Consider the following 23,388-nt stretch of genomic DNA (forward strand, 5'->3'; position numbering starts at 1 on the left):
CAGCAGTGCTTTACGAAGAAATTGACGAAATATTTCTCTCACCGCAGTGACGTTGCAGACACTATAGAAAAAATGCACAAGTTCAGGCAGACGCGGCGCAGCTGCGCTCAGCAAGAGGTCAAAACAGGAAGAACATCTAGGTGGGTAGCGATGCCCGGGCTTTTTTTATAATGGCCTTGTAGAGAAGCTGCTCGATAATGTTGTATTTATAATACAATGCTAAAAGCAACCAGCCACGTGGGGCTCGCTCCCTTTTGGTGGGATTGGAATGTTGTTATTCTTTTATGTCGTGGGGGAAGAACTCTAAAGTTGTTATGCAAATAAGTTTATGTCTCTGGGGATCATTCAAAACATAGAGGCCACAACAGACTTACTTCGTGAGCTGGGCTCCTCAAAGGCACTTTCATATCGGTCCCATGGCGGGGCTCTCGACTCCGGTTCGTAAACAATTCTGCGAGAAACAGGGTCAAGAACAGAGCTTTAGCCGGCGTAGATATTGCCTTTATCGCCCTGGGGGACGTTCTTTTGTAGCGAAGCTGTACATGTTTTTGTCGGACTACGCTAAAACTATCATCATCAGCAATTGCTCGAGTGTCATCGTCTTCTCCCACAGCTGGCTCGTTGGCGCCCCGCGCGTTGGCGTTACCGCGCGAACACGCTCATGCCCCTGCTCCTGCGTTCGTCGTCGTCGTCGTCGTCGTCGTCGTCGTCGTCGTGATCGTCGTCGTGGTCGTATTCTTCTTCCACAGATGGCTCCACTGCCGCTTGTCATTGCAACGTGAAATTTCACATTTCTTCTGTCGTCGTTATGGCGAGGCCGCGTATACGGATGTGTGAGCCATTGCTTAACCCTTTCAGACGCTATGTACGCAATTGTGTACATTTCAATCTTGCGGCTTATAAAAAAACAAAAGGCCAAAACTCGAGGTTTTCGATAGTTCTGGCTTTTTTTGTGCTCTCGTCTGGCAACACTGAAGTTTTCAGGGCCATCTGGCGGATAGTAAAGCAAATATGACCAAAAACAAACATGGTGGCGCACGCGACGGCTTCCGCAGGTGAGCTTTTTCGATTATTTCTCCTTTTTTTCTCAGACCTATTGCGGCTCTAAAATATTATAGAAACAATGCCTAACATGCAGATATGTACGTATGTTGAATTATTCGGCGTTACTTGAAAGACTTACTTGCCAGCGGCGCATTTAGTGCATGGTAACAATTGTGTACATAGCGTGATAATGGAAGTAAAATCGACTGGGCGCCAATTTCTGTCAAATCCGTACATTACTTCTATTTTCCAGATGTTATGGGCTTGCCTTGCGCGTCATTCTACAAACCAAAGTTGCATCATGCAACCAAAGAAACAGCTGATCGACTACTGGAGAAGATTGCTTCGGGGAATGTTTCCGATATCGGTGAAAGCGACGATGAAGATGACGTTCCACAGGAAGACGTTCTGCGGGAAAATGATGGTAACATACAGAGTCCCAGCGAAGATGAAGAAGAGGAGCATTAAAAGGCGCCATTGAAAGAGATAAGTGCAGAAGACAACATACCTAAAAACTTTCAGTGGAAAAAGAGACTTTACGTGCCCCCATCAGACACCGACTTCAGCGGTCACAACGAGTGCCCTCCTGACGCAGGTGAAACGTGTACGCCGTACATGTACTTTTCCAGATACGTGCCCGAGTCAATTTTCAAGGTGATAGCAGAAAACACTAATCTGTATAGCGTGCAGTCAACTCTGCATAACGTGAACACGACAGCCGATGAAATAAGGAAGTTGTTCGGAATGCACATCATGATGGGTGTCGTCCATTTGCCTCGGGTAAGGCTCTATTGGAAACCGATGATGAAGGTTCCACTCATCAGTGAAACTATGACCGAGGAGCGCTTTTTCAAGCTTCGAAATAATCTGCACATTGTTCCAGAAGATTCTGATTTCCACAGTGAAGATTGCCTGTGGAAAGTGCGTCCTTTTCTGGAACTTATACGAAAGCGATGCTTGGAGCTGGCTGTTGAGGAAGAATGCTCAATCGATGAGCAAATGATCCCTTTCAAGGGCCAGCTTTCAATAAAGCAGTACGTGAAAGGTAAGCCATCTCCCTGGGGCATAAAAGTGTTTGCTATATGTGGTAGAAGTGGTTTACTGTACCACTTTGCGGTATACCAGGGTGAAAACACAATTCCTGCTGAGTTGAAGAAAGACTACGGTCTTTGTTCAGGCGTTGTCTTGCATTTGTCTAAACGAATTCCTTCTGGATGTAATTATCAGCTTTATTTTGATAACTACTTTACGTCAGTTCCCCTCCTTCGCCGACTGCGACATGACAAAATTTTGGCAGCTGGAACAGTGAGACAAAACAGGCTAGGCAAGTGTCCTCTTGAATAAAAAAAAGTGATGAACAAGAAGCCGCGAGGATACTCCGCTGAATACGTCACAAGTGATGATGTTGTAGTGGTGGTCTGGAAAGACAACAATGCTGTGTGTGTTGCATCAAACTTTGTTGCCATTGGTGAGGAAGAGGATGTCAAAAGGTGGGACAAAACCAAGCGTGAGCACATATTTGTGAAACAGCCCGAGATCATTGCCAAGTACAATAGAAATATGGGAGGAGTGGACAAGATGGACTTTCTGCTGAGCCTGTACCGCACCAAGATCAGGTCAAGAAAGTGGACCCTCAGGGCGATATTTCATTTTGTAGACTTGGCCGTCTGTAATGCTTGGATAGAGTTTTTACATGACAACGCACACACACGGCGGTCAAAGCTCCTTGATCTCCTGCACTTCCGCCTGCAAATTGCGGAGGCCCTCATCAGCAGTGTGCGTAATACAAATAAGCGTGGGAGGCCGTCCTACGAAGACGTTCCGAAAGATGTTGCTCACCAGAGGAACGCCCGCATTCGACGACCTTGCTCGGATGCACGCTATGAAGGCGTGGACCATTGGCCAGAAGCCCGGGACCAAACCCTTCCTTCTAGATGCAAGTATGAAGGTTGCAAAGGGCGATCAAGAGTTTTTTGCAAGAAATGTGAAGTCCCACTTTGTATGACGAAGGACCGTAACTGTTACTACAAATTTCACACTTGAAATATTGTTCCTGATTCTTGACCTCTATGACGCTATGTACAGAATTGTGTACACGACTGTAAAAAATAAACTGCTCTTGTATTTTCGACAGTGGCCTTGGAATTCATCTTATTTGGTCACATATATATAGTAGAAACAGAAAAAAAGATTTATAGGAAATAGTGAGCGGCGTCTGAAAGGGTTAAGGCGGTATGAGCCATTCATTGTCTTACGTGACGGAGATATTTATTTTGAAGCAATTTAATTTTGAGGAATCGCAAGCGGCAATGCTAGGCTGCTAACCACGCCAGCGAGCAAACTCGTGACGTAGAATGCAAGCGACAACGGCGGACGGCGAGCCTGTCGGCACTGACGTCGTTCTCTCCTTCGCAGCCGAACGTGAAGAAACACGTATTAAGAAACACAAGGACGTCGATCGTCAAACTAATCCTACCTAAAGCGCAAAAAAAAAAAAAAACACTGGGAGAACTTCAAGAAAGAAAGCACTCCTAAAACGTGCTCTCCACACGAAGCGCTCAAAAGCAAAAATGAGGAGAAAGAATGTGGAAAGAAGAGATTTACTATACAGACAGCTCATGAAGTTTCACTTGCATTGTGTGACACTCGATGTAAGTAACACAGCTTCGCTGTTCGACATTCTTCACGGACTGGAAGGGGCGGTGATATTTTTATGTAGTTTTGTTTTTGTGCCTGCGCGCGATGAATCGGTGTGCTAGTGAAATCGCTCGTGACATGTACCCCTCAAGTGAATGGTTGCCTATAACATTGCAAATTAGATTTCTGACTCAACTGGACAATGGATAACAATGGACAGATGTATTAAAAAGCAAGCTAACTAGAACAAACAAACGCAATCGCGAAAATTCAACACAGAAAAATTTAATTACGAAAACAAATTGTCTGTATACAAGCCTATAGTGCATTATATGAAACTGTAAATACATACAAATGGCAAATGCAGTGCAACGAATAACGTACACTTAGGTATACATATAAAACAGCTTAAGGGCATGATTAAATGAATGAAGGCATGAAGATTTAATGCTGATGGCTAAACCATTCCACAGTTTTCTAGCAGCGAATGATGCCGTCATTTTTCCATAGTTAGAATGAACCATAGGTAGTAGAAAATTGGCGTTATGTGCAAACCTGGTAACATTATTATTTATTTATTTATTTATTTATTTATTTATTCAAGATACCTTACAGGCCCGAAGAATGGGCATTGGGTAAGGGGAAAAAATTGACACAGTATAAACAGCAAACAATTATACAAAATTATACAATGCTTTGTTAATAATAACACAACGAAGAGTCAAGTTTACATAATGTAAAAAATTCTAAGATAAAAAGAAAAAAAAAGCATACAAGAAGCAACACAGACAAGAAGTGTTTTTTTTTTTCTTTTAAAGTAAGAAATGAATGTTTATGTCGTGACGGAATTTTTCTTTGTTAGCTTCAGCTACCAGGATATCGGGAAGATCGTTCCACAAGCGGATGACACGTGGAAGCGCAGATGAGTTAAAAGCGTCTGTTTTGCCGTAGATGCGCGTGAAAGAAAGATTATTATGCAATCTTCGTGAGGTGAATGGAGAAACTTGCAGAGCTATTGGTGATGGCCTTGGTCCGTGAACGTACTTGTGAAACAGCAATATCAGTGCTACATCACGACGAGCGGTCAAAGAAAGAATTGATAGATTGTTTTTAATTTGCGTTATACTTTCGTTCCAGTTGTAATTTTGTGAAATAAATCGAGCGGCTCTATTCTTAACTGATTCTAGCATAGTGGTTAAATAACTGTAATGAGGGAACCATATCGAAGAAGCAAATTCAAGTTTAGGGCGAACAAATGTAAGGAAGGCTAATTTGCGGATATTTGTGGCGTCTGGATATTTGTCGACGATGAGGTACCTCGTATTAATAAATTAGTCGAAGGCTGTTTAGTAAGTAATTTATAAGACACAATTATTAGGTGATAGCTCAACAAAGTTCGTTACAATAAGGATGGTATTTTCCCGAAGTAATAAAGCACTCGTGAAAAACCCACTCTTAGTGATAATGCGTATTTCTTGGTTTTGTAAGTGCTGAATAGGCGAGATACGAAAGTGATATATGTTTCCCCAGGAAACAATGCCGTGATTAGTGTGACTGTAAGTGAAGGCAGAGTACAATGCTAATAATGCGTCATTGGAGAAATATTCTCTTGCTTTGATTAATGCTCTAATACCGACGCTACACTTTTGCTTAATGAAGGCAATCTGTTGAGAAAATACTAGGTTAGAATGTAATTTGATGCAGAAAACTTATGCACCATCTGAGACCCGAATGTGATGACCATCTAGAGTTGTCTCAGGCAAGCCAGATAGTATTCTTTGGCTAGAACGGAAAATCCTGAATTGAGTTTTCGAAGGATTGATAATTAAATGATTGAAAAAAAAACACCATGCAACAATGTGGTCAAGCTCATTGTTTAGTTTAACGATTAAGGTTGTTAAAGAATTGTCACGCAACGAGATAGTAGTATCGTCTGCCTATAGTACACAATGTGCCGATTTAAGACTCGTGGGTACATCATTAATATAAAGGGAGAATAGTAAGGGACCTAGTATGATCCCTTGTGGTACATCTTGGTTAATAACTTTAGTATCAGAATAAGCACCTCAAAAAAAAAAAACTGTTTGTTCCCTATCGTGCAGGTAACGCGTTAGGAGTTCTAGTACTGGACCGGTAATTCCCAAGGGTTCTAGTTTTGTAGAAAGTATGTTGCAGTAATATCGTTATACCAACATGGGGGGGGGGGGGAGGGGGCAGCGAACATAACCCACTTGAGGCATTTCATTTTCATTTATTCAACCCTAAAGGCCCGAAGGCATTAGATAAGGGGAACGTGCATCAAAGTAGCACAGCTTCATAAGAAACATAAGAAAGTGCACATTGATTGTAATAGGCACAAAAAAGAGAGAATAATTACAAAGAAAGAAGAAAAAGGAACATATAAACAGTACCAACGAGGCGATAAATCAATATTAATAAGACAAGTGTGGTACTTAGGTGGTTATGTTGGCATTATCAAAATGTTTAGTTTTTCGCGAAATGTTTTGTGGTCGCTGCACGAAACAGTTTCATCCGGGAGTGCGTTCCGAAGTGTTACATCATGGGGGAAGATTGAGCTGCTCATCGCCGTCGTCCGGCGCTTTATCGCCGCCAACGGGTGAGTATGAGATAAACGGGACGATGTTCTGAACCGGCGTTTTAAGAGGGCGTGTCCTGACTGAGTGAAGTAAAAGAAAGTGTGAAGAAGGCAAAGACGAGCAGTTACGTGCCGTAAAGCAAGTAGTGAAAGAGACAAAGTTTGTTTTAAAGTGGTTACGCTGCTATGTCTTGAATATTGTGACGTAATGAAGCGGGCAGCGCGGTTTTGTACGGCTTCTAAGTCATCGGTGAGATAAGCTTGCGAGGGATGCCAGATCGATGATGCGTACTCAAGTTTGTCTCGCACATACGTTAAATATGCGAGTTTTTTTTTTATTTCAGGCGATGCGGATTTTAAGTTACGTGGCAAACACTCTAGCGTGCGCGAAGCTTTACAGCGAATTGTTTGAATATGTTTTACCCACGAAATTGTGGTCAATACGAGCAGAGTTAATGCGATAAGTGTGGTGCATGGTGGTCTGTTTGCTCGTGAAGGATATTACTTTGCTTTTAGTCAGGTTTAGAGGCATATGCCATTTTTCGTACCAAGAAGCGATAGTGTCAAAATGGTGCTGTAGGGCGATTGTGTCGTTAGATGTATGAAGGGGGTTGTAAAGAACGCGACAGTCTGCAAAAGCCCCAGCTTCGTTAAACTATTAGAGGGAAGGTCATTTATGTAAATCATAAACAATAGAGGGGATAAACGTGCGCCTTGGCGAACACCGGAAGTTACATTGGTAAGGGTTGACTGAAAATTGTTAGCATAGGTAAACTGAACGCGCCCTGTTAAAAAACTTTCAATCCATTGATAATCTCGGGCCGGATACCAAGGGAGGATAATTGTGCAAGGAGATGGTTGTGAAACACGCGATCAAAGGCCCTTCAAAAATCTAGGTGTATTGCATCTATTTGAAGGTGATCGTTGATGTGTAATAGTAGGTCTGGATGAATTAAGTGTAATAGTAGGTCGTGGGTAAATTCGGCTGGTTGGGTTTCGCAATACAGACATTTACGAAAACCGTGTTGTATAGCGTAAAAAAACTGATTGATTCTAGGTAATCCATTTGGTTAGATGCTTTAATGCGCTCAAGGAGCTTACATGAGACACTGGTTAGAGAGATGGGATGGTAATTAGTAGGGTTATTGCGCCTTCCTGGTTTAAAAATGGGAACTACCTTCACTTTTTCCCAACCGCCGGGCCCGTTTCCTGTGTTTAATGATTGAATAAATATAAGGTAGAAAAATTTAGTACGGAGACTTATAGTGCTTTGAAGTAATTTGGTGCTTATGTCGTTGCAGCCAGCCGAGGATGATATTTTAAGAGAGCGAATTAGATTACATATGCCATCCGGGTTTATTTGCACTTTAGGCATTGTTGTTGCCAAGAAGCTAGGTAAAGGTTCGATAGTGTAGGGATTAGGGACGTGAAATACCATCGTGAAGAATTCATTTAGGGCTGCTGAGGAATTATTAGGGCTTCTAGCCTCACTTGAACAACATGCAAATCAGTGGCTGTGTCAGCTGCAGGTCTGCTTAAATAGCAGCGAACTGGAACTAAATATAAGAAAATCACCATATCTTATTTTCCGCCCCAGAAACAAGCCCTTGAATCATCATGTCCAACTACAGTTCTATACTACCAATCTATCGCCAACAAATTCTTGCCGCATCCTGGGCGTCTGTTTCAAATATGACTTAACATGGACGGATCACGCGGATCAGGTTCGTTTGAAAGCATCTAGGTCTATTGCTTTATTGCAACGAGTAAAATATCTTTTACCCCTGCGTTTGAGAAAGCAGGTTTATTTTTCCGTAGTTCACTCCTATTTTATATACTGTCAGATAGTTTGAGGCACATGTAACAAATTAGATTCAAACCGCCTTTTCTCGCTTCAGTTCAGGGCGTTGAACACGGTATTCCGTTCCGCACCTATTACCAAGGAATCCCTGTACGACGCAGTTAAGGTACTGCTGTACTATCAACTTTACAGTTTCTCATTAGCTGTACTTGTTTGTCATAAGATTAAGTATGATTTTACATCCTTTTCCACAAGGTACTTAAACAGGAACCTTACCCATAACTTGCGCAATGTATCTATGGTTTGGTCGAAGTCACGCACAAATTATGGTACTCAGATCATAGACAACCAAATAGTTACACTCTGTAACATATATTTTTTAATGATCAACTGCATAAAAATTGCAAAACGCTTTCTTAGTTTAAGAAAAGCATGAAATTGATGCTTTCTTTTCCTGCCTCTTTTACTTAGAATTGTACCTTTCTTTTGTCTTGAGCACGTGCAATTTGAATGATATTCTGCATCATTGTTTCCGTGAGTTAGAAGTATGTATTCAATGTATAATGTCAAATCATAAATAATTTGGCATATGTAAAACAGCATGTATTGCTGATTTTTTCATAGATTGCCTTGATCTCTCAATGTAGTGCAGTATTTTGTCATGTCGACCTGCTGTGATGTCGGCATGACAATGTCGTTCTCGTCAAAAAAAAAAAAAGAAAGACGAAACGCTACGCTTCTGCGCCGACTACAGGAAGCTCAACAACGCAATTAACAAGGACGTGTACCCACTGCCACGACTCGTTAGACAGACAGCGGCGCGCAGTATTTTTCCTCACTTGATTTGAAAAGCGAGTACTGGCTGATCGAGGTAGACGAAAGAGACCGCGAGAAAAGCGCCTTTGTTATGCTCGACGGCCTTTACGAATTTCGAGTGCTCCCTTTCAGCTTGTGTTCAGCCGCACCTACGTTCAAGCGAATGATGTATACTGTCCTCGCTGGACTGAAGTGGCAGACTCGTCTCGTGTATCTCGATGGCGTAGTAGTCATTTCTGAAACAATTCAGCAAAACCTTTTTCGCCTGTGCTAGGAGCAATCGGATTTGCTGATCCCATGCTTAAACCAGAAAAGTGCGACTTTGGCTATGAAGAGCTCAAGTTACTCGGACACGTTGTCAGAGCTAGAGGAGTCCGACCCGAACCCGACAAGCTTGCCTCGGTTACCGCTTTTCCTCCTCCGGCCGACAAGAAGCCTGTGCGGCGTTTCCTAGGCTTGTGTGCGTATTATCACTGTTTCATATAAAACTTCTCGCGGATAGCGGAGCCCCTCACTTGCCTTACAGGCAATGAAACAGTAATTGCTTATGCTAGCCACTGGCTGTCCCGTGCCGAGGCGAACTACTCTACCAAAAAAAAAAAAGTGTCTCGCGGTTGTGTGGGCGATCACGAAGTTTCGCCGTTATCTCTACGGCCGTCCTTTCAAAGTGGTGACTGACTTCCATGCCCTATGCTGGCTGGGAAAAAATACGCGATCCTTCAGGACGACTGACAAGGGGGAGCTTGCGGCTACAGCAATTTCACGTCACTATCGTTTACAAGTCCAGCCGCAAGCACGAAGACGATGACACACTGTCGCGTGCACCCGCCGAATCTGTCAGCCGAGAGTCAGAGGACGATGATGGCTTCCTGGGCGGCATTACTGCATTGGACATGATAATACGGCAGCGTGATGACGCTGAAATTGGACCTTTCATCGACCACTTGGAAGGCCGGCCAAGAACCATTGCACGCTTTCCATGTCGCGTATTTGCGTTCTTCTGTCAGCGAGACAATGTGCTTTGGAAGAAAAAAATACCCGTTGGAATGATGGAGTCTACCTCCTGGTGGTTCCAAAAGACTTGCGGGACGACATTCCTTTCGCTTGCCATGGTTAGCCCACATCTGGCCACGTAAGCTGCCCACGAACGCTTGGCAGAGTACGCGAGATATACTACTAGCCCGGGCTTTTGGCAAGCGTCAAACAGTACGTTAAAGGCTATCGCTAATGTCAGCGGCGAAAGCCACCGCCCATGAAGCCCGCCAGCTTATTGCAGCCCATCGAACCACCTCACAAGTCCTTCTACCAAGTTGGCTTCAACATTCTAGCGCCTTTTCCTCTGTCAACCGACAGGAAGTAGTAGTTGATTATCGCGACTGCCTATTTAATCCCCAATGCCCGGACAGAGGCGCGCTCACGTGCCACGGTTTCTTAGCTAGTGCAGTTCTTCATGTGCCACATTGTCTTGCGTCATGGTGCCCCGTCCACTGCAATCACAGACCGAGGGACGGCGCTGACAACACAGCTCATGGACGAAATTTTTCAATTGAGCAACACGAGGCATCCAAAAGCTACTTCTTACCATCCTCAGTCCAACAGACCTACGGAGCGCATAAGACCATCAAGGACATGGTCTTTATTTACATCGACATCCAGCACAACATATGGGATCATATCTTGCCCTACGTGATCTTCGCGCATAATACCATCGTATACGAAACGACGTGCTTTACTCCATTTCTTCTCCTTTACGGCCGCGAAGTTCAGACGATGCTGGACGCTATGGTGCCGTGTCAAGACGACGAGCGCCTAACTACTGCCAACGAAGAATTTGCCCAGCAGGCTAAGGAAGCTCGCCAGCTTGCGCGGTTGCACATCGGTCAGCTGCAGCACGCAGGTGCACATCCGCTGTGGGTGTGGACTCCTGTTCGACGCCGTGGCCTTAGTGAATTGTTGGGCAGCCGGTATTTTGGCCCACACAAAGTGCTGCGGCACCTTAGTGACGTGAACTACGAGATCCTTCCAGACAGTGCAGCTCACACACGGCGTAGACAACAACCTAGTCCTGATATCATTCCCGTAGTCTGCATGAAACAACATGTTGCACGTTCGTGAATATTTTTTCTTCATTTATTTTTCTTTCATATTTGCGCTCGTATGTGCAGCTAATGCGATTACCTCTGCTTCTTTAGTCTCTGCACGTTACGCTTTACCTCTGTGGGACTTGTCTCTTTCCTGTGGCTGTCATGGTGTTCTTTGCCCCAGCATCTGCCTTGACTACGCTTTTGTTTCCCTTACAGCGCTTCTTGACCATCGAGCTAATTCTCTTTTCGAGAAAGGGGGGAAATGCCACTTGCAGCAGCGAGGACAGTGCAAAGGAACAGGCAGGAAGGACAAGAAGGACGAAGTGCGCGTGCTACCCCCACTTGTTCGATAACCTGATCCCGCCGCCTTTGTTTTTCAGAGGCCAGCTGTCCTCATTAAACGTCCCGAGTCCTCTTTGGATACACTTGACTATATATATATATATATATATATATATATATATATATATATATATATATATATATATATATATATCAGCAACAGCAGCATATTTTATGCCTGCAGCAGGATGAACGCCTCTCGCTGCGATCTCTAATTAACGCTGTCCTTGGCCAACCGCTTCCAACTAGCGTCTACGAATTCAAGCGTTGCACTTATTCCATTGGAAATTATGTTTCTGATTATTTTATGCAATACCTAACATAATCGAATGGGCCTATAATTGTTCAATTCTTTACCATCGCCCTTTTTGTGGATTAATTGATTGTTCGTATTCTTGCAGTTGTCTGGGACCATTGAGGTAGTGAGGCAGTTTGTATAAAGGCTCGCCAGCTTTTCAAGGATGATGTCTACTCCATTTATGAATACATCGAGTGTTATTCCATCTTCTCCTGCCGAATTTTCCCGTTTCATGTCTTGTTAGGCTCTTCTAACTTCATCGCTTGTTATGGAAAGAGGCTCTTTAAGCGGTTTATCACAGCTCCGAAGGGAGGTATCGTGACTGCTCTGGGTACTGTATAGTATAGAATTCTTCCGCTGCTTTTACTATATATTTGTAATTGCTGGTAATATTACCCTGCTTATTTTTCAGTGCACACATCTTGACTTGTCCTATGCCAAGGTTTCCCCTCCCTGATTTCATGATGCATCCATTTTTTACTGCTTTCTGATTTCTTACATTATAATTTCGAAAATCCCTAATTTTCTTCTTGTTTATCAGTTTTCACAGTTCCGCGAATTCTATCAGATCGCTCGAGTTGCACACTTTGATTCATATTCCTTTGTTACTTGGGACAGCTTACCTACTTGTTGCCTTGGTGCGTTACCTCCCACTTCAATTGCTGCTTCTGAAGCCATCCCAGGTACGGTTCCACTATTACCTCTATGCCATCTTCACCTCTCTGTTCTAAGGCTGCAAATTTGTTAGAAAGCGCCTACCTGAATTGGTCTGCTTTTATTCGTACTGTGTCTAGGTTGGCGTGTTTCTTGATCAATTTTACCCTTTCTTCGAATTGAGCCTAATTCTAGACCTCGCTATGTTATGATCACCCCCCCCCCCCCCTTTTATCCTACCTAACACCTCTACATTCTGCACTATGCTGGGATCTGCAGAAAGTATGAAATCTATTTCATTTCTTGTTTCACCATTAGGGCTTTTCCCCTTTCGACTTTCTATGGTTACGCTTCCCGAAAAATATCTTCATTATTCACAGGTTATTCCTTTCCGAGAATCCTATAAGCATTTCTCCTCTATTGTTTATATAATCAACACTGTAGTGGCCAGCTGCTTGTTCACCAGCCTCGTTTTCCCCCACTTTTTCATTAAAATCTCCCAGTGCTACAGTATACTGAGTTTGCCCTTTTGGGATCGCTAGTTCACCCACTTCATAAAACTAATATATTTCATCATCATCACTGCTGGAGGTTACAGCGTAGGCTTCTACTACCTCTATTCTATACCTCTTAATTTTTTTTACTACTATTGCTACGCTCGCATTATTGCTGTAAAATTCGGGAACGTTGCCCGTTATTTCCTTATGTATTAAGAATCTTACCCCATAATTCTTCTTATCTGGGAGTTTTCTATAGCACAGGGCATCGCCGTTAGTCAGCACTGTGCAAGCCTGACCAGCTCTAAACTCAATAGGGCCAATGGCATCCCAAACAATGCCTGATAGTTCCTCAAAGAGTCCTGCTAAGCTACGTTTACTAGAGGGATATCACGTGTTAAGCGTAGCCAGGGTCAGTTTCCATTGCCGGCCTTTCTCACTCCCCAGATTCTTAGCGCCCTCGTCTGCATTACAGGTCTGACTGCCGCCTTCGTCAGGTGCACCGCAGCTTCTGGGAACTGAGGGCCATTGGTTGATCGAATGAGTCATTTAGAAGGTAGTGCCCGAATACAGCCCGAGAGAGGCCAATTACTGTTTTGGTCAGGGAATGTTTCTTGTTGAAGATTAGTGGGTCTTCCTATTTTGGTTGTACCTCAATTAGTATAACCCCACGGGCTCTCCGTAATGTTCATCATCATCATCATCACCATCATCATCAGCCTGGTTACGCCCACTGCAGGGCAAAGGCCTCTCCCATACTTCTCCAACTACCCCGGTCAGGTACTAATTCTGGCCATGTTGTCCCTGCAAACTTCTTAATCTCGTCCGCCCACCTCACTTTCTGCCGCCCTCTGCTACGCTTTCCTTCCCTTGGAATTCATTCCGTAACACTTAATGACCATCGGTTATCTTCCCTCCTCATTACGTGTCCTGTCCATGCCCATTTCTTTTTCTTGATTTCAACTAAGATATCATTAACTCGCGTTTGTTCCCTCACCCAATCTGCTCTTCTTTTATCCCTTAATGTTACACCTATCATTCTTCTTTCCATAGCTCGTTGCGTCGTCCTCAATTTAAGTAGAACCCTTTTCGTAAGCCTCCAGGTTTCTGCCCCGTACGTGAGTACTGGTAAGACACAGCTGTTATAAACTTTTCTCTTGAGGGATAATGGCAGCCTGCTGTTCATGATTGAGAATGCCTGCCAAACGCACCCCAGCCCATTCTTATTCTTCTGATAATTTCAGTCTGGGGCTGCAGTGTACGGGCAATTCAAACTTCGAAAAATCACTTTCTGTGGTGGTTGCTCTGCTATCTGAGCTATCTACGAGATTAACAGTTCACCTAGCTAGAGATAATTATTTGACAACTCTGAACACCAGTGTTCAAGGAACTTCCTACACATAGTGATTTTCCACATTGTTGATTCACCTTTTTTGCCTGCCATCTTCGCGTTGTGTTCGTTTTCGAATCCTTCAAGCATTATGCTGTTTGTTACTGACCTTGGAAAAAGGCGCCAAATGTCCACTAAGTTAAAGTCTAAACATAATGTTTTGAGGAGTGTCTGAGCCTTTAACGTTCGCACTTAGTTGCTTCTGGAAAAGACGATGAAATATGTAATACTTGTCGTTTAGGTTCTTTCGGTTTTACTAGCTGTATTTACCCCCGAGATTTTTTAATATCAAACGACCACTCGAGCGTTCATAACTACTGCAGTACGTGATCCCAGTTAAGTCATGGCAGCGACGAGACAATTGCAATTTACCTGGGTTAACGCTAAGATGACATCCTAGACTGATTGACATGTGATGTCAAGGCGCAAGAGTGGAACCCTTGAAGAGCAAGAAATCCGTCGTGCCATTTGTGCAGATCATGAAGGTGCCAATTACGCCAGTGTGGCCTGAGGTTCCGTTACGAAGCTCGCACGACGGAATGTAGTAAAAACTGTAAGAGCAGTCTAGCCACATGATACCTGCAAACGAACAAGCCGCTGAAAAATTGTAATGAGACTAAAATACGTATCGAAGACACTGCATCATTGACTGACAAACTGATATAGAAACAAACAAACAAAAATTACGCGGTTCACTGCGCTTCCGGACCATCAGCACGTTTCAACGATGTCCACAACTTTCCCAGTAATAATTCCAATAAAACCATCACGTAATGATTTGAAAACACTCCAAGTGTAAAATTTTTACGTGCACTTAGTGGGGTGGGTGCCGAAGGCTTTTAGTAAGCAAACAACTCGTGCGCTCCGGAGCAGTTTGTTTTGCAAGGAAACTTCCTTTGGTGCTACTCCCAGTCTAGCTTAGACAAAGGAGCAACTCGTACGCAATCGGAGAAACAAAAGTCAAGCTGATGAAGCGCCATCATTAACTTTGGTGAACCTTCAGCCCCGGAGGCCTCGTTTCGAAGCGAGTGCTGATAATTCGCGATGGCATTCCGCCGTCGCGTTTTCGTTCGCGTGTAATTGGAGTCTGTGCTTAGCGGAGTCACAGCCATCGTTACAGCCCAACCGGCCCGTTTAATTAGTTTCACTTAATGAAAGGCCCCGTGGCGTTTGACAACTTGTTCAGCTCGATCGCAATCGCATCGGAAGTGCGAAATCAGTACCTCACTACCGTCCCCTGCGCTCTTGCTGTCTTGTGCAAGCTCTCTCAACATGTATTCAGCCGTCGTAGTGAACTAAAAGTGATATGAGGTGGGTAATACGTCTTTGAACAAATTATTTAAATGTGACGGGCACATGGTACATGTGGTCTAATCAACAATATAGATTGGAAAACATTTTATCATACAGAAATAGGCTCATACAGCATGAAAACAACACAGAAAGGGGGAAAATACGAGAAATATACACTACCTAAAAAGTATGAAGAACGCAAAAATTATTGTCCACCTGAATGTAGCAAGAAGCCACAAACGAAACCAAAGCGTAATTCTCGGAAATAAAGCCTCACATTTGAGAGAAAATTCGTCGTGGTCCGGGATTTCTCCTTTTATGAACTTTTTATCCACCCGTCGTGGTTCCTTAATGTCTATAGTGGTGGGCGGCTAAGCATGACGTCAGGGGCGGAAGCTCCCTCGGGACACTCGGTCTGACGCCGATACGCCGCGGCAGAGCCGCTTCCACCACTGTCGGTTGCCGGATATTCAACCGGAAATAATTCACAAACAAAATAATGCCTCCATGACGTCACTGATGAGGTCAGAGGGTAGAGGGAGAGGGCGCGCCGCGGAGAGGATCAGGCTTTCCGTGAAGCCCTCCTTTCCGATTTCGCGTGCAAGCAGCCTATGTTCCTGCTATCTCGCAGGTCCGCTGGCCGCGTGGTGACATTGGCCAAATAGCGAGCAACACCCTCTGAAGTGTGCTATGTTTACTAAGCGCTTTCTTCTGCCGCGTTTACTTTTTAAGCTTCTATTCATATTTTAAAGCACTGGGGCACCGCACGTACACACCAGTGCCAAACTATTATAATGATAAATAGTTATATAACAAACCGTCGTTATCTACCAATATTCGCAGGTAATATATTCCATTTCGTTATTTCATTAAAGCAGTGACATTTAAATTTCGAACTTGTTATGTTTAGGGCTGACATTCAAATACACTATTAAAGAAAAGAGAGCGAGAAAGGTGGAACTAGCCGTTTGGCTCCTTCAGGCCGGCGATTTCCTCCTTCACACGCACTTCGCATGTCGTGCCCTCTTGTGGCAATCAAAAGGGGAAGAACCTTCCTCCCTTGCGTGCGTATCTTGCGTCGCCGCCGCCAGTGACCAGAACCTTCCTCCCTTGCGTGCGTATCTTGCGTCGCCGCCGCCAGTGACCCGAACATCGGTTACAATACCTTCTTTTAGATGGAAAGTGACGCTAAGTAGCATAACCTGAGGTCTAAGTCTTCATGACATGCGACTACCAGTGCCAAACCTCTAGCTCGAACGGGAGCTGCGATACGAGAATACTTCAACTCAAAGCAGCGCCCGGCTGCTTACGCAAAGCGATACAAGCCCGTAATCAGGCATCTCGGCATAGGCACTGCAGACATCAGCCAGCCTTTCCAGTTTTGATGCGTGAAATTAGGATGAGGAGAAGGTGAAGCTATCTGAAATGTATTCTTCTGTGGCCGTTTTGAAGCGCCATCCGCGACAGCTTCGAAGCGAAAAAAAAATACGTTTCCTGGCGCCGTCGGCAGGTAGGCGGGCGGTGTGAGTGCATCACCGCCGCAAGCGACGCAATCAGATCCACAGTAGGAATACGATCTCTGCAACCAGAGCAAGGAGGCGCACGAGCCCACCGTGCAACCAGATGTACTGCTGTATATCTAGCGTCACTCGCGTGCCGGTGCGTTTGCGTCTCCGCCCGCTAGCGGCGCCTTCTCCGTGGTCCATCTTCTAGTGCGCACGACACTACAGAGATGGGAAGCACCAACCAACAAAAGAAGAGCTATTTCCTTAAAGGCGGGGTACAAGCAAACTTACAAACAAAAAACCTTTTACAAATTGATGACTTCTGCGTTGCAGTTCTGCACATATGGCTGTCGGCGTCCTTGTGGAAAAGGAGACCCTCCGAACATAACATGTAGAGGGACAATTGAAAGCACAAAGTACGAAAGGCCTAATAAAAGGCACACGGATACGGGGCAAACGGATACGCCCTGACGTGAACGGGCGACCAAGCTAATGGGACACACATGGGTACGGAAGTGTTCTGCACTGTTTCGAGTGTCGGGATTTAGAAAGCTGTAGGGCAGCGTGGAACTCAAACGTTGCTACGAAGCGGAACCACCTTCTTTCTAGCAGAAAGCATGGCTAGCACGGAGCAAACACAGCTTTGCCCTAGAGGCGCTCAGAGAGAGACGGCAAACTATAAAGTCAGAGCTATCCTTCCGCGTCACTTGTCGCAACGGTGACGCTTCAGCCTCTGTATTTACGTTGTGGTTATAGTAGTTGTAGCTTAGTAGACTGTACCTCAGCAATCTTCGTTACCACGGCACTACTGGAGATGGATATAACACCACTCACACCAGCAGTTAGCCTTCTGATATCATCAGTGGTGAGCGGGGCCAGTCACGCCAACCGCGGTGAGTAATCATTGGTTCTCATATCTAGCAGTATCCTGACATCACTGCGAGTAACTTATATCATAGGTTCCCTGGATACTATGCTAGTATTTACGTCCACTCTCCTTCAATATCCTTACAGATCGCACGCAACGGCTAAGCCTGTAGCAGCGAACGACGTCCTCGACGTAGCCGAATACCTTTAGTCTGTGGACAGGAAGGCAAAACAAGATTTCGAAGGCTTGCTTGACAGCGGTGGCTTCTGCGTCCCGGTCAGATTCATGCCTACGCTATACGCCCTGCCTGAATGTCGGCCGCCGGAAGTTGCCGGCATAAAGCACGCAGGCTCGCACGCACCCGCTTTGCAGCGGCGTACTGACGCTGCGGATAGTAGATTGTTTGCCATTTCTGTAAGAAATTAGGCGAGAAAAGGTTGAAGTGATCTCAACAGAATGTATTTTGCAAACGTCAGCGGTTCTTGAAGCGCCATCCGTTACGGCGTCGGAGTGAAAGGCTTAGATTGCCGTTGCCACCAAGTTGATAATGGAAAATCGCTAGTCAAAAGTATTCATTATAGTGCAGCTTTATATTAACAGCTCTGTGTGGATTTGCCGTGGCTATCAGGTGACTATACCCAAACAAGTATTCTACAGGAATTTATTGCTGAATAACGTATAACGGAAAGTCACTCACTGGCACTAAAATGCAGGTCGAAACATCATGGCTACACAAGAAGGTTCCAAAGCATGTGAATGTAGGCGGCTCGAGCAGTTTTTGTGTATGTGCCGAGTGTTGCGTGTTGCGGTCACTCTTTTCTGCTCAGTAATTGTGAAAGTGCTTCCGCGTTGCTCTGATTGCATAGTATGTCTCTGAAAGTGGTGCTCTGTCGTGACTTCGCCGAATGGAAAGTGCCGTTGAAACGGCAGCTTCCGGATGGATGTATGTTATGAGCGTCACCTTTGGAACACCTTTGGGTTGCGCCACCAAGCTCTTGATATTATACTGCCTAATGCTCTACATAGGTTAAACAATAAAAAAAGAAGAAAAAAACACTACGAACTCCCACAACCATATTTTCTGATCCCCTATTGCGAAATGTGCTTTTGTACTGCTGCGTTTTTTTGTTGTTTCCCTACTTTTATTCCACCAATCTTCCAATCGCCTCTTACAAATCCATATTGCGGACATGTTTACTTTTCCGGTGCTCTCGCTGACCCCAAGGGCTTCGAGGAGGCCAGTGGTGCCTAAATCGACCACTGGGTAGACGTCTTGACATCCTAATAAAACATGCTCCATAGCTTCCCCACCTTTACCGCAGCAAGCACATGCTTCTTCTTCTTTCTTATATCTCGCTTTGTAGGTACGTGTTCTTAGGCATCCCGATATCGCTTCAAAAAGCAATGAGCTTCCATTTAAGCTATCATAAATTGTTTCTTTCCTGATTTCGTTTTTTCCTCTTAAATAGTTTCTTTTCCATTGCTGCCACCCATAATATTATTTCGGTCTCTCTGATTTTCCCCTTGACGTGCTTTGTTGCTCTGCTGCCCACCCTACAGGCCGCATACTTGCTGGTAAGCTTCCTAGTTCTTTTCCTCCACTGTGAATCAATGTTTTTCTTGTACAGATACCTCAACACTCTCCCAGCCCATTTACATTCTTTCGTATTCCTCAGTCGTTCTTCATACTCAATTTTACTGTGAGCGTCCCTCACTTCAAAACTATTCCAGCCTATATCATCCTGCACAGCTTAATTTGGAGTCTTCCCGTGAGCGCAAAATGCGAGGCGACCCACTGACCTTTGGTTCACATCGAGTCCTGATTATACCCCTGATTTAAAGCAAACAACCGCATTTCCAAATGTAAGTCCTGGAACCATTACACCTTTCCACATACCTCGGAACACCTCGTACCTATTGTATCCCCTTGCGCTCTGTGCTTTATTATGCCTGCATTTCTCTTACCCTTCACTGTTATTGTTTTTCCGTATGTTTCCATATATCTATTGCCTTCGTTTATTCATATATAAAAGTATTTATATTCTTTTACCCGAGGTGTTTCACCGCCCTGTATTGCGACTGTCTGTTCACTGTTTTCATTCAATACCATAACGCCTGATTTTCTAACCCTACATTTCAAACCTAAATTGTTGCCTTCCTGTCCACTGATATTAGCCAGCCGTTGCAAATAACTTTGCTTGTTAGCTAGCAACGGAATATCGTCCGCATAAAATGACCCTGTAAGCTGCTGCTCTACTACTGTACCCGCCTGTTTGTATAAGATATTAAAACGGATATTACATTCTTCAGCGCATTCTTGATCGTCACCATGTACATCATAAACAGCAGTGGGGATAAAGGGCACCCCTGCCTCAGCCCCTTGTTGATATGAACTTTCTCCTCACTCCTCATCCCTTCCCTTTCAACGCAAATTGTATGTTCTATGTAAGTCTTTCTCAAAAGCTGTAGACAATCGTCACCTAAGCCTTCCCTTTCCAGACTATCCCACAAAATGTTGCGGTCTACGTTGTCATAGGCTCCTGTAATGTCTAAAAACGCCACACACAACGGTCTGCTTTCTACTTTTGACATTTCAATACACTGAGTAAGAACAAATAAATTATCATCCAAATGCCTACATATTCCGGAGCCATTTTGAAGCTCTCCCCAAATGCCATTATTCTCTGCCCATGCTTGAAGCTTTGAGTGCCTGCTCTGCTTGCCTGTATATTACCGATGTAGTGGTCACCGCCTGTATCAATAAATTCTATCTTTCTCCCGCCGACCTTTATAAATTAAATTCATTCTACTTTGTCGCCAACTGTCTGGTAATCGTCTATCTCTTAAAGTTTTTTTCCACTGCTTTCACCAGAGTTTCCTTACTTTTTGGTCCTAGTTCATTAATAGGCCTGAGCGGAACCTCGTATAGCCCTGTGGCTGTGCGCCTAGGAATTTTCTCTTCGGCTTTCTTCCACTTCAAATTTGTTAGCACCAGCTCCTTTTCCACCTGGGTCACATTCATGCTCTTTTTTTCTTCAACTACAACCTTGGTATTGCCTTAGAAAGATTCGGCTGTTACTTTTCGGATGTTTTTATTGCCGCTTCTCCTTCCAGTCTGTTTTCATCTTCGCCTAGGATATGTTGTTGTATTGTTGTTGACTTCCTGCCTAATAATATTATGTGGTTTCAAAATATTCTAGGTGCGGCTTTTTTTATCTCACGTATTTCTGACAACCAACGTTTACTTTCACCTTTTAATTTTTCTTGCACCAATATCTGAACCATAGACTTTTTCTCCCGGTATATTTCGCTTTTACTGGCTACTTCATCCTGCGGCAACCGCGCCTTCTTTGCCTGCCTGTGCTATTGGGATGCTTTCTGTCATTCGGCGATCGCTTCTCGTATCTCCCCGTTCCACCAGCTTTTCGGTTTCTTTTTTTTCCTTTCCAACGAACATGTTGTTTCTCTTTCGGTATTTCTGTCGTTATTACACTTAGAAGCTCACTATATCCGCACTCTTTATTTTGTCATTTGCCAAGTTCTTCCTCGACTCTAGTGACTATTTTTGTTATTTGTTCAGCGTTCACATTTGGACTGGCCATTTTGCACCCCTTGCTCTTTTTCCAAACTACAATCCCATTTTCAAAACGATGCGTTCATGATCACTCCCTATGCTTCTATACCCTTCTTCATCAATGACCATTTCTCTCAAATTATCATTAATTCCCTCTGTCATCAGACAGCAATCAATAGTTCATTGCCGGTTTTCCACTTCACACGTGACCTGCGCTTCACACTTAGGCCCTGTATTCACGATAACGAGGTTATGTTACTCACAAAGCATTGACTTCCCGTTTTTTTCGGTATAGCCATCTATATCCTGTATGTGGGCATTGACGTCACCTAATAGGATAATTTCAGCACCATTCCCGAAACGCTTAACATCAGCGCTTATGCATTCCACTAAATCTTTATTCTTCTCTGTGCAATTACTTCCGGTCCCCAAATACGTAACGCCCAGCCAAGTTTTTTTCCCACTCATTGTACCTGATAACCAAAGATACTCTTGACATTTTGAATTTACTCTTTCCCCTTTGGCCCCCTGATTTATGAGCATTACGACTCCCCCTCCCTTTCTTTCCGACTTAGTTCTGTTGCACCCTTCACAAACATGATTGTCAATCACTGGCAGCTTTTCTGAGTCTCTAAGGTGTGTTTCTGTCACCACATATACCCCTATTTGTTCTCTATTTACCTGCTCCTCAATCTCTGGCCACTTTCCTTTCTTCTGCCGCCCTGCATGTTTATGTAGCCTACTGCATGGCCAGCTCTTTCTTGCTTTTCTCCTCAGCCAGTTATCGAAGGCGATGCTCTTCTGAGGTGCCCCCTCGGGGCCTTCTTCATTACTACCTACTCTGGCTTCCTGAGCGCCAGTGGGCCGCCTAAAAAGCGACAGCGCGACCACCACGTCGCCAACCCACCTCTCGTGCTAGCCTGATATTGAAGTGGAATGCTGCATACGTGCTGCGTCTTCTAATGTCTGTTCCGAAAAGCACTGAAATTATTGTTTCGATCCCTAGTCGTCTCCACAGCGATGAATGCAGGCAACAACGTCTGCGAAAATCATTGCTCCGGCCAATTGCGAAGTGCATGCAGTGATTCTATTTTTACGGGCAAAAGGATCACTAGCTGCTCAGATACTTTGGGAGTTGGACATGAGTATGGACATAGAGTTATGAATGAAAGAAAAGTTAGACAACTAATTGCCAGCAGCAACTGCAAGGCTAATCCCACCAGGGGTGCGATTTTGTAGAAATGACTTTTTTCATGCCAATGCCTTCTCGCGTGACGTCACCGATTTTGGAAATTGTCTACACGTAGGCACGACGTTTTCTTGGATCGTCCAATCAGAAGCTCCCTTCATTGGCCGGATGTTTCTTTCGTATTCTCTTCTCTTTTTCCGGGACTGTATAGCAAATTTGTTTTGTAAAACGGCACTTAATAAAAGCGGACTTCCATGCTGCGTAAAGCAAATTCATTTTGTTACATTACAACGCAAAAGCTGCCGCAGTCCAAAGAAATGCAAACGCAAGTGCTCTATTTTTGAAGTCGCAGCCACATAGTAGTCGGATGTGCATCCAATCCATGCCGTTGAGCGCACGCAAAATGCCAGCCTTTGTTTACCTGTGAACAGCTGACAGCCCCTAGCGTGTCTGTCTGAACAGCTGACAGCCCCTTGCGTGCCCGTAATTGCGGCCCCGCCCCCGTCAGATACTGATTGAGGTGAGTAACTATTGCTCGTGTAGTGCTTGCATTGTCGTGTGGTTTTCGCTGCATGTCTGACGTGTGATAGTTTCTTCTTTAGGAAGGGCCAAGAAGAATTATCCGTAGCCCCCGAGGTGAAACTTTCCAACATAGTGGATCGAGAACTGTCAAGGCATTTTCCATAGGGCACCGCCATGAGATAACGATAGCTTCGTCAAAGTTATCGCTGCATCGGTAATACTTCCTGCACTGATATACTCCGAGAAAGAAGCTGCTACAACATTAAATGTGAGTAGAG

The 23,388-nt window shown here is 44.4% G+C and overlaps 1 pseudogene; it reads left to right on the forward strand.

The window, feature by feature from the left end:
• The first annotated feature begins 1,027 nt into the window (after nucleotides 1–1,027).
• LOC140219566 (piggyBac transposable element-derived protein 3-like) lies at nucleotides 1,028–22,323 on the forward strand (annotated as a pseudogene).
• The last annotated feature ends 1,065 nt before the right edge of the window (nucleotides 22,324–23,388 follow it).

The sequence above is a fragment of the Dermacentor andersoni genome, chromosome 7 (genome assembly GCF_023375885.2).
Source record: "Dermacentor andersoni chromosome 7, qqDerAnde1_hic_scaffold, whole genome shotgun sequence".
Classification (NCBI taxonomy): Eukaryota; Metazoa; Arthropoda; class Arachnida; order Ixodida; family Ixodidae; genus Dermacentor; species Dermacentor andersoni.